The sequence below is a fragment of the Penaeus chinensis genome, chromosome 7, assembly GCF_019202785.1.
Source record: "Penaeus chinensis breed Huanghai No. 1 chromosome 7, ASM1920278v2, whole genome shotgun sequence".
Taxonomy (NCBI): domain Eukaryota; kingdom Metazoa; phylum Arthropoda; class Malacostraca; order Decapoda; family Penaeidae; genus Penaeus; species Penaeus chinensis.
In genome coordinates, this window is record NC_061825.1 from 25,748,248 (window position 1) to 25,758,247 (window position 10,000).

Sequence of the window (10,000 nt, forward strand, 5' to 3'; positions counted from 1 at the left end):
GGCCTACTTCCGCTCGCGTTTCCTCTCTATTTTTGTTCCTGGTCCAGTCTTCCGTCTTTTTATCTATTGTATTTGGTTATACCCTACATACATACAAGTTTCCAAAAAGACATAAACACACACAAAACACACACACACCCACCACACAAGTTTAATATTTATATATATATTATATATGCATTTTATACATTATATACACATATACCCTAACTTTATATATATAAATATATTATTTTTATATTATATATATATATATATAATGTGTGTGTTGTTGGTGTGTGTGTGTGTGTGTGTGGTGTGTGTGTGTGTTTTGTGTGTTTGGGGTGTGTGTGTGTGTTGTGTGTGTGTGTGCGTTGTGGTGTGTTGTGTGTGGTGGTGTTGTGTTGTGTGGTGTGTGTGTGTGTGTGTGTGTGTGTGTGTGTTTTGCGTGTGTGTTGTGTGTGTGTGTACATGTGGGGTTATATAAATATATATATATATATATATGTATATTAACACCACACATAATATACATACATCATACATACATAAAATACATACATACTACATATTATATATATAATATATATATATATATATATATATAAAAAAAACACACCACCCCCACAAATATAAATATATATAAAATTTTTTCAAATATAACATTTTATATATATAAAATATATTATATATATATATATACCCCCACACACACACCACAATAAAATAATAAATATATATTTTTTTCAAATATACCTATATATATATATAATATAAAATATATATATATATTATATATATATATATATATACACACACCACACACCCCACACCACAAATATATATATATATATATAATATATATATATATATATATATATTTTATAATATATATATATATATTATATATATATATACATATATACACACACATATACATTTATATATATATATTATAAATATATTTTTATAATATAATTCTATATATGTATATATAATTTATATTGTATATATATGTATATGTATATATATATTATATTTTATATATAATATATATTTTTTATACTCACACACCACATTTTATGTATGTGTGTGTCGTATACTTATATATATATATATAGATAGTAGATAGATTATATATACACACACACATACATATAATACCATATATATATATATTTATAAAATTATATATATTATATGTTTTATATATGTATTATGTGTATATATTATATTTATATATTATATATATATATATCTTAAATATTTATTATTTTAACTAATATTATAAATTTTTTTATGGGGTATTTTATTGTATGAATGTATGTTTTATAATAAAATAAATATATTATATATATTATATATATATATGTTATATCTCATAACACCAGAAAACACACATACCATATTTGTGTGTGTGTGTAGTATATATATATATAAAATTACACATTTTTATATATAATATATATATATATATATATCTATATATAATATATATAAAATCACACAAAATAACACACAACATATATACATATATATTTAAAATTTACATTTATCTTTTTTTTTTTTCTCTGTGTTAATCGACAGGGTTCGGAATCCCAGTCTTGTCAAAAAAAAAAATTGATGTTAGATTTTTGAGAATTATTTTAGTTTCGATTAATATTAAAACAAAGGTTTACGGGAATGAAGTGCAATTGAAAGAAAATAAATAGATTTTTAGGGTGAGTAATCAGACCATGGAATAAAGACGAAAGGAAAATAAATTGCGTGGGAGAAAATAAAGAAAAATAGGTAGAAAGAACAAGAGAAAGATAAAAAAATGGCAAGCATTGGAAGGAGAGGACAGAGATAGAAAAAGGAAGAACAGGAGAAAGAAGAGGAAGAAAAAGGAAGAATAGGAGAAAGAAGAGGAAGAAAAAGAAAAAAAGGGAAAGGAGGAGTAAGAGAGAAATAAGACAAGCAAAAGAATGGAAAGAAGTTTAAACCAAAAAGAGAAAAGCGGAAAAAGAAGAGGAAGTCAAACAGAAACAAGAGAATGAGGAAGAAGTAGAACAGAGAAAGAACAGATAGAGATGAAATGAAAGGGGAAGATAGAGGAAAAAGAAAAAAAAAAAAAAAAAAAAAAAAAAGAAAAAGGAGAAGAAACAAGAAGGATAAAAAGAGAAAGAACTGGAGGAGGAGGAGGAGGAAGAAAAGGGAGGAAGAGGAAGCGAAAGGGAGACATAAAATGCAATCTACGACATATCGATCTTCCCCCTGTAACTATCGGGTTACCCTCCGTACCTGAGCGATAATACACTGTTCCAGATTGACAAAACATTAAATTTGGTAGAAGGGGCCGGCGGCCGGGGAGCGGGGGGAGGGCAAAGTGGGAGAAAAGAAAGGGAGAAAGGGGGGGAGGGGGGGATAAGGGGAGAGGGAGGAAGATATGACACGGGGGAAAGTGCGAGTTTTGGCCTGGAGGGAATGAAGGAATAAATAAATAAATAAGCAAATTAATAAGAAAATGTGAGTAGGAGAAAGGATAAGGGGGGAGAGTGGAAGGAGAAAGAGAGGGAGGGAGAGGAGGGAGAAAGGGGGTGAGGGTGTGTGAGAGAGATAGAGATGTTTAGTTAGATATATACATAGATAGATAGTAGATGATAGATAGATAGATAGAGAGGAGATGAGAGAGAGAGAGAGAGGAGAGGAGGAGGGATAGGAAGAGTGAGAGGAGAAGAGGAGAGAGAGAGAGAGGGGAGGGAGAAAAGGATGAGAGAGAGGGAAAAGAGAGAGAGAGAGGAGGGGGAGGAGAGGGGAAAAGGAAAAGGGGAGGAGAAGGAAAAGAGAAAGGAGGGGGAAAAGAGAAAAGAAAAAAAAAGAGAGGAGAGAAAAAAATTGAAGCGGGGGGGCGGGGGCGACCAAACAATCACAAGAGCAGGCGGGCAGCCACGTGAGAGTTGTAGGGAAAAGGGGCCCTTTATGACTGGGGCGTCCCCCCGCCCCCTCCCCCCCCCCCCCTCTCGCCCCTCACGTCTCATAATTTGCAACTTTCGGTGAGGGATAATATCGACTGCCAAATTGAACGTGCGTCGGGCCCTCCCCGGCGGAGATTACACACATCGGGGTCGATTAAGGGAAACCCGACTCTCAAGAACGGTAAGCTGATGATTTTAAGTTAGATATCCCCTTCCCCTTCCACATTTAATTCACCCTATCTAATTTTCTTAATAATCCAAATAATAAATCTAATCTCACACAACTACATCAAAGCAAACTGATGTATTTACACACAACACACACACACACACACACACCACACCCACACCCACACACCCCACACCCACACACAACCACACACACACACACCACACACACCCCATCACACAAAACACAAAACACAAAACACACACAAAACCACATATGCACACATATAATATTAAGTCAAGCAACGATCGCGGCTCTAAAACAAAAGGAATCAAACATAAATAAAGGGAGAACATGGGTTTAAAAATTTTTTCCTTAGGGTTTTCGCCACGAAAGCGTGATACCCCCTTTTTTCTCTAAATCAACAGAACTTCGAACTAATTCTTTACAAGGTAAATAAAAGGCAAGAGCTGTACAACTGTGTAAAGGAACACCAGAGTAAGATCCCAAAAAAGGAAGATTACGAAAGGGGTGTTGAGAGAGAGAGAGAGAGATGGGGGAGGGAGAGAGTGAGAGAGGAGGAGAGATAGAGAGAAAAGGAGAGAGAGAGAGATAGAGAGGAGAGAGAGGAGAGAGTGAGAGGAGGAGGGAGAGAGGAGGAGTGAGGAGAGGGGGGTGGGGAGGAGGGAGGGAGGAGGAGAGAGAGGGAGGTTAGGGGAGGGAGGAGGAGGGGAGAGAGAGAGGGAGGAGAGGGAGAGGGAAGTAGGGGGAGGAGAGGGAGAGAGGGTGGAGGGAGGGGAGAGAGGAGAGAGGGGGGAGGAGAGGAGAGGGAGAGGAGAGATAGAGAGAGGAGAGAGAGATAGAGAGAGAGAGAGAGAGAGAGGAGAGAGAGAGAGAGAGAGAGGAGAGTGAGGGAATGTGGAGAGAGAGAGAGAGAGAGAGCGAGAGGGGGGGGGTTAGGAAGAGAGTGGAGAAGAGAGAGAGGAGTGAGTTGGTGTGATGAGAGAGAGGTGAGAGAGGAGTGTGTGAGTTATAGAGAGAGAGTGGAGAGGATGGAGAGGAGAGGTGTGATAGGGGAGAGGTAGGGAGAAGGTGAGTGTGAGGAGAGGGGGAGGAAGGTGGTGAGTGGAGAGAGAGAGAGAGTGAGAGAGAGAGTGAGAGAGACGAGAGAGTGGATTGAGGGAGTGAGAGTGAGAGAGGAAGAGAGGAGTTGAGAGAGAGAGTGAGTGAGAGAGAGACAGAAGAGAGAGTTAGAGAGTGGATGAGAGACTGGAGATTTGAGAGAGATGAGAGAGAGAGAGAGAGAGAGAGGCAAGACGAGAAGAGGGGGGAGAGAGAGAGAGAGAGAGAGAAATGGAGAAATAGAGAGAAATAGGAAATAGAGAGAAAAGAGGGGAGAAAGAGAGAGAGAGAGGCGGAGGTGGGGGAGGAGAGAGAGGGAGAGAGAGAGAAGAGGAGTGCGAGAGTCGGAGAGAGAAAAGAGTGAAGAAGGGGAAGATGAGAGAGAGAGGAGAGAGAGTGAGGAGAGAGAGGGAGTAAGAGAGAGAGAGAGTGAGAGATGAGTTGGAGAGAGGGAGGAGAGAGGAGAGGAGACGAGAGAGAGAGGAGTGGAGACGGAGAGAGAAACAGAGGGAAGATGAGGAGAGAGGAGAGAGAGACGAGAAAGAGAAGAGAACGAGAGAAAAAGAAAGAGAAAGAGAAAAAAGAAAAAAAGAAAAAAAGAGAAAGAAAAAAAACACAAAGAAGAAAAAGACGAGGGCGAGAAAAAAGAAAGAAAAGGAAAAAGCAAGAGAGAAAGAGAAGAAAGAGTGAGAAAGACGAAAAAAAGAGAAAGAAAAAAAGGAGAAAGAGGATAAAGAGAGGAGGAGGGAAAGAAGAAAGAAAAAAGAGAAAAGAAAAAGAAGAAGAGGGAGAAGGGTAAAGAAGAGAGAAAGGGAAAGAGGAAATAGAAATGAAAAGAAGGGGAGAATGGACAGAAAAGAAAAGAAAGAGAGAAAAGGAAAGAGAAGAAAGAAAGTAATAGGCAAGACCAAAATAAAGGAAGAAAAAGGGATGATAATAGCAAAATGAGATAGGAAGGGGGAAGAACAAAATGAAGAATGAAAAGGAAAACCGGCAGGAGAAGAGAAGCGTATAAGAAAATAAGAAAAACGAGGGCGAAGGCGAAGGAGGGCGCCCCACGCGTCCCGAGAGCAACAGGCCCAGTGACCTGCAGAGTGAGAGATGGCGGGGAGGGAGGGGCGGATGGTGAGTAGCTTCTGCCCACGGCGTGCCTGACCGGATCCTGCGCGGTGCTCCTTGATTTAGTGGAGTGAGCGGCAGGGCAGGCCGCAGAGAGGGCCTGCGACGGCGGCGCGCGCGGGCGCGACACCGAGACGCGAAGGGCGCGGCGCGTGAGGGAGGGCCGGGCGAGCTCGGTCGCGAGCGCGGGTCGAGGGCGATGATGTGGAGCGAGAGTGAGCGGGTAGGCGCGGGAGCGCGAGAGAGCGCGAGCAGCGACCGCGAACGCGAGACGCGCGAGCGCGCAGAGCGCGCGCGCGCGCGCGGTCAGCGAGAGCGAGCGAGCGCGCGCGGAGCCCGGCGCGCTGCGCGAGCGAAGCGAGAGACGAGAGAGTAGAGAGAGCGCGACGAGACGAGCGAGCGACAGACAAAGAATAAGCGCGCAGAGAGCGCCGCGCAGCGCGCGCGGCAGCGCGCGCGCGTGAGGGAGATGCGCAGGCCGGCCGCCCTTGCCACACCTGAACCGCGCCGAGAAGGCACGGAGGCAAAGCAGTCTGGGCCATGGCGGTAGTGCTACCCAACCCAACACCCCAACCACACAAAAACCCACCTCCCCCCTCCCAACCCACAACCCGAGCGAGCGCGCGCGCGATGAGCGACCGCGCGCCCGCGCGCCGACGCGGCGAGCGCGAGCGCCCCCCTCTCTCTCTTCCTCATCCCGCTCTCTCTCTCTCTATTTCTATCTTTCTTCCAGCGCCATTCCTTCTCCCATCCCTCTCTTCCTTTCTTTTTTCCATCGCCATTCATTCTTACTATCCCCCCCCCCCCCCCCTCTCTCTTCTCTCTCTCTTCTCTCTCTCTCTCTCTCTCTCTCCTCTTCTCTCTTCTCTCATTTTTTCTCTCACTCTCCTCTCTCTCTCTCTCTCTCTATCTATCTTTTTATTTAACACCTTTCTTTTCCTTTTCTTTTCCTTCATTTTACCCCCCCTTTCTTTCTCACTCTCCTCTCTTTCCCCTCCTCCATCTTCTACCATTTTCCTTCTTCCTCCATTTCCTCACTTTCCTCCTTCCCTTCCATCCACGCCTTTCCGAGCCACACCCTCTCTCCTCCCCAGCCCGGCCTTTGTTCCATCAAAAATATATGCCTGCCGTGGCCCCTGCCCCCCCCCCCTTCCTTCCTTCCTTCCCCTTCTGCACCTGTCTATCACGTGTTCGGCCTAAGCTCTCACCTAGTTTGCTTCGCTTCGCTTTCTTGCCTTTATTCGTTTGGCTTTTGTGAGCTTCATGTTCCCTCATGTTCTCCTTCCCTGTCTCTCTACTTCTCTACTTCTCTAAATCTCTCCTCTCTCTCTCTCTCTCTCTCTCTCTCTCTCTCTCTCTCTCTCTCTCTGTCTCTCTCTCTATCTCTCTCTCTCTCTCTCTCTCTCTCTCTCTCTTCTCTCTCTCTCTTTTCTCTCTCTCTCTCTCTCTCTCTCTCTCTCTCTCTCTCTCTTTCTCTCTCTCTCTCTCTCTCCTCTCTCTATCTCTCTCTCTCTCTCTCTCTCTCTCGCTCCTCTCTCTCTCTTCTCTCTCTCTCCCTTTCTCTTCTGCCTGTCTGTCCTGTCTCTCCACCCTCTGCTCTCTGCTCTCCTTCTCTTCTTTCTTCCTTCCCTCTCTTTCTCTCTCTGCCTGCCTGTCTGTCTGTCTCTCCCACCCTCTCTCTCTGCCTCTCCCTCTCTCTCCTTTCTCTCATTCCCTCCCTCTGCCTACTACAATCTATTCATATCTAGATCTACCCCTTCATTTCCTTTTTATCACTCCCTCTCTCCCTTTGTCCTCATATTCTCCATCAAGTCCCTTCCTCTCTATTCTTCCCTCGTTCACCTCGTGTGTTCCTTCCCCCTTTATTTATCGTCCTCAATCTCTTTACATACAAATGATACTATTAATACATTATCGGTCGTCTGAACTGCAAAGGGAGCGTAATATTAATGATCTTCCAGCTTTTGAACATTAATTAATAATTCAATGTGGAAATCATTAACTGGAAGTGAATATTAAACACTTTCACGCAATTTCTTCATATAATTATGTCGATAGCTTTATGTCACACGGCGAATGTTTTATATAATGAATGATAATAATGTATTGAAAAAAATGTAAATTCAGTACAGATCACTATATCACGTTGCTGTTTACAAGTAGGTAAACTTAATTCACATACACAGACGACTCACGTCCACATCGTAAAACACACACACGCACACGCAGACGCACACTTACACACACAACACACACACACACACACACACACACACACACACACACACACACACACACACACACACACACACGAAACACAGACATACACACAAACACATACTCGCCGATGACCCAAAGTAACACAACAGGAGGCTCACCTTCTCTCTCTGCTCCCCCATCACCCCCCCTACCTCCACTCCTTCCCCATCACTCCCGGCCCCTCTCCCGCCCATCCCCCCCCCCCCCCTTCATTCTCTGTCGCGCCTCGGCCTCCCCGTCAACCGGACTGCCGGACAAGAAGGGCTGATTAATCTCTATGAAGGTAATGCGTGATACCCGATAAGAAGGCGAGGTTGAGGGGGCGGGTGGTGGGGTCAGGGGTGGGGGGTAGGGAGATTGGGGTACTAGGTACTGGTAGCGGTTGGGGTAGGTGTGGGAATTGGGGTAAGGGGTGGGGCGGGGTGGAGAGATGGGGTTGGGGTTTGGGCAGGGGTAGGGGGTAATATTAGGAAGTAAGGGGTTAGAGGTAGGGGTAGGGGTAGGAGTAGGGGTAGGGGGTAAAGTAGGTGCAAGGGGTAGGAAGTAAGGGGTAAGGGGTAGGGGTAAGGGTACAAGGCAAGGGGTAAGGGGTAAGGGGGCAGAGGGAGGAGGATGCGATTGAGAGAGGCGGAAATGCGAGAAAAGGAGAGACTAGACGTGAGAGAAGAAGAGGAAGTGAAGGTTAAATATGAGAGGAAGATGAGAACACGGAAGAGGAACAGGAGGAGAAGGAGACGGACGAGAACAAGGAAAAGAAACACGAAAAAGAAAGGGGATAACAAGGGTAAAGAAGGTTCGGGAAGGGGCTAGGGGGTCGTAACGCCACGAGGGAAAGGACAGCAAGGGCAGTGGGGCGAAGGCGAAGGGAATGAATGGAAAAGGAGGTCCGAGCAGGGGCGTTGGCAATGGGAATGGAAAGCACGGTGTCTGAGGGCGTGGCAGCGGGTGATAGTGTCATGGGCGGGCGAAAGAGGAGCCGGAAAGGTGAAAAATGGGTGCAGTGGGATCCTGGGATAAAATGGAGGCTCGAATGTGAGAAATAAGCCAAATTGGTAGATAGGTAAACATAATTAATGAAACGGGGGTGATAAGACTAGCAGATGGAACAGTGGGAATAAATATGCGGCTGAAGCACAATACGAATAATCAGACGAATCCAGCGCCAATCGATCGTAACAGGGCAAGATAAACAATTCCTTGACAGCTAACAGGGGACCGTACCAGAAAGGGTGAACAAATGAACGAGAAATACTGCACAGCGGAGCACGCAGCCGGTGTTCGCCGATGACGAAGGGGTCTGATGGCAATCGCCGGCGCCCTGACGGACAGGTGCGGCGGCGGAGCGATGGACGTGCGTCGCTCCCTCAATTACCCGGCTATTGTTACGGCGTCTGTTAGCTGCGCCGCGGATGGCCTCGGTGCGCCGGTTGCTGCCGCTCTTATCTCACGCTTAACAAACAACAGATACGTCACATCTCTAGCCCTATTGTGTTTGTTTTTTTATGTGCGCTGCTCCTTTTTTTGGTCTGTTTGTTTGGCCGAGTCGGGCTGTTGGGAGACACCGATAGCATCTCCTCTAATTAAAGGAACATCCTCCAATTCATGGAATACAAATAAATGTTATCAGAACGATGTGCCATTACTCTCGCTCGTGACCAAGGCAATTAAAAAGTGTCTGCGAGAAATAATGCTTTATTTTTCTCACCTAATTCATTGCTAGTATAATTACCTGTCTAGGCTGTTGCCATGGAAACGCAGGGTAGAAAGAACTAAGGGATGAGGGAAAACGATCTTTATGTTAGTTGTGAATAAGGTTCTGCTCATATGTATATACCTGCATATACTTGAAGATATATAGATCCACCGTGAATGTATTATTATTAAACATATTCATTAACAATTCGCGAAAATAAAATGCAAAGTAAAGCATTCCTACTCCTCGGGAAACCGACCAGCGCGATGTTAACAAACACCACCCCCCAACACACACACACACACACACACAAACATGCTCATGGACACTTACCATGCTGCGCTATCGGCACACATGAACAACATAGCATAATTTTATCTGCTCCCCCCCCCCCCCCCACCCCTCCCCAACTCCCATCAGCATGCAGGGGCCCGGCAGAAGGATTTACAGCGAATGTCTGGGGGAAGTGTGGGGACGGGGACGGGGACGGGGGAGGGGGAGGAGGGGGAGGCAATCCAGAACTTCGTTTTATAGTTTACCACCACCTTTGTCCTGGACCTCGACGTGGGGTTCGGCCGCCTCTACAACCTACCCCGAGACATGCCATTGTTTACATTTTTTGCTTTAGATTCCTTTACGGCCAGTAGTGGTTTCGGGCGCGAGGCCCTGTCCCCTCCCCCTTCTCTCTTTCTTTTGCGCTCT

General features: G+C 44.9%; 1 protein-coding gene across 2 annotated transcripts in view; it reads right to left on the minus strand.

The window, feature by feature from the left end:
• The window catches only part of LOC125027422, a 311,568-nt gene that overhangs the window by 188,344 nt on the left and 113,224 nt on the right, over positions 1-10,000 (minus strand). The gene's annotated exons all lie outside the window — the stretch shown is intronic.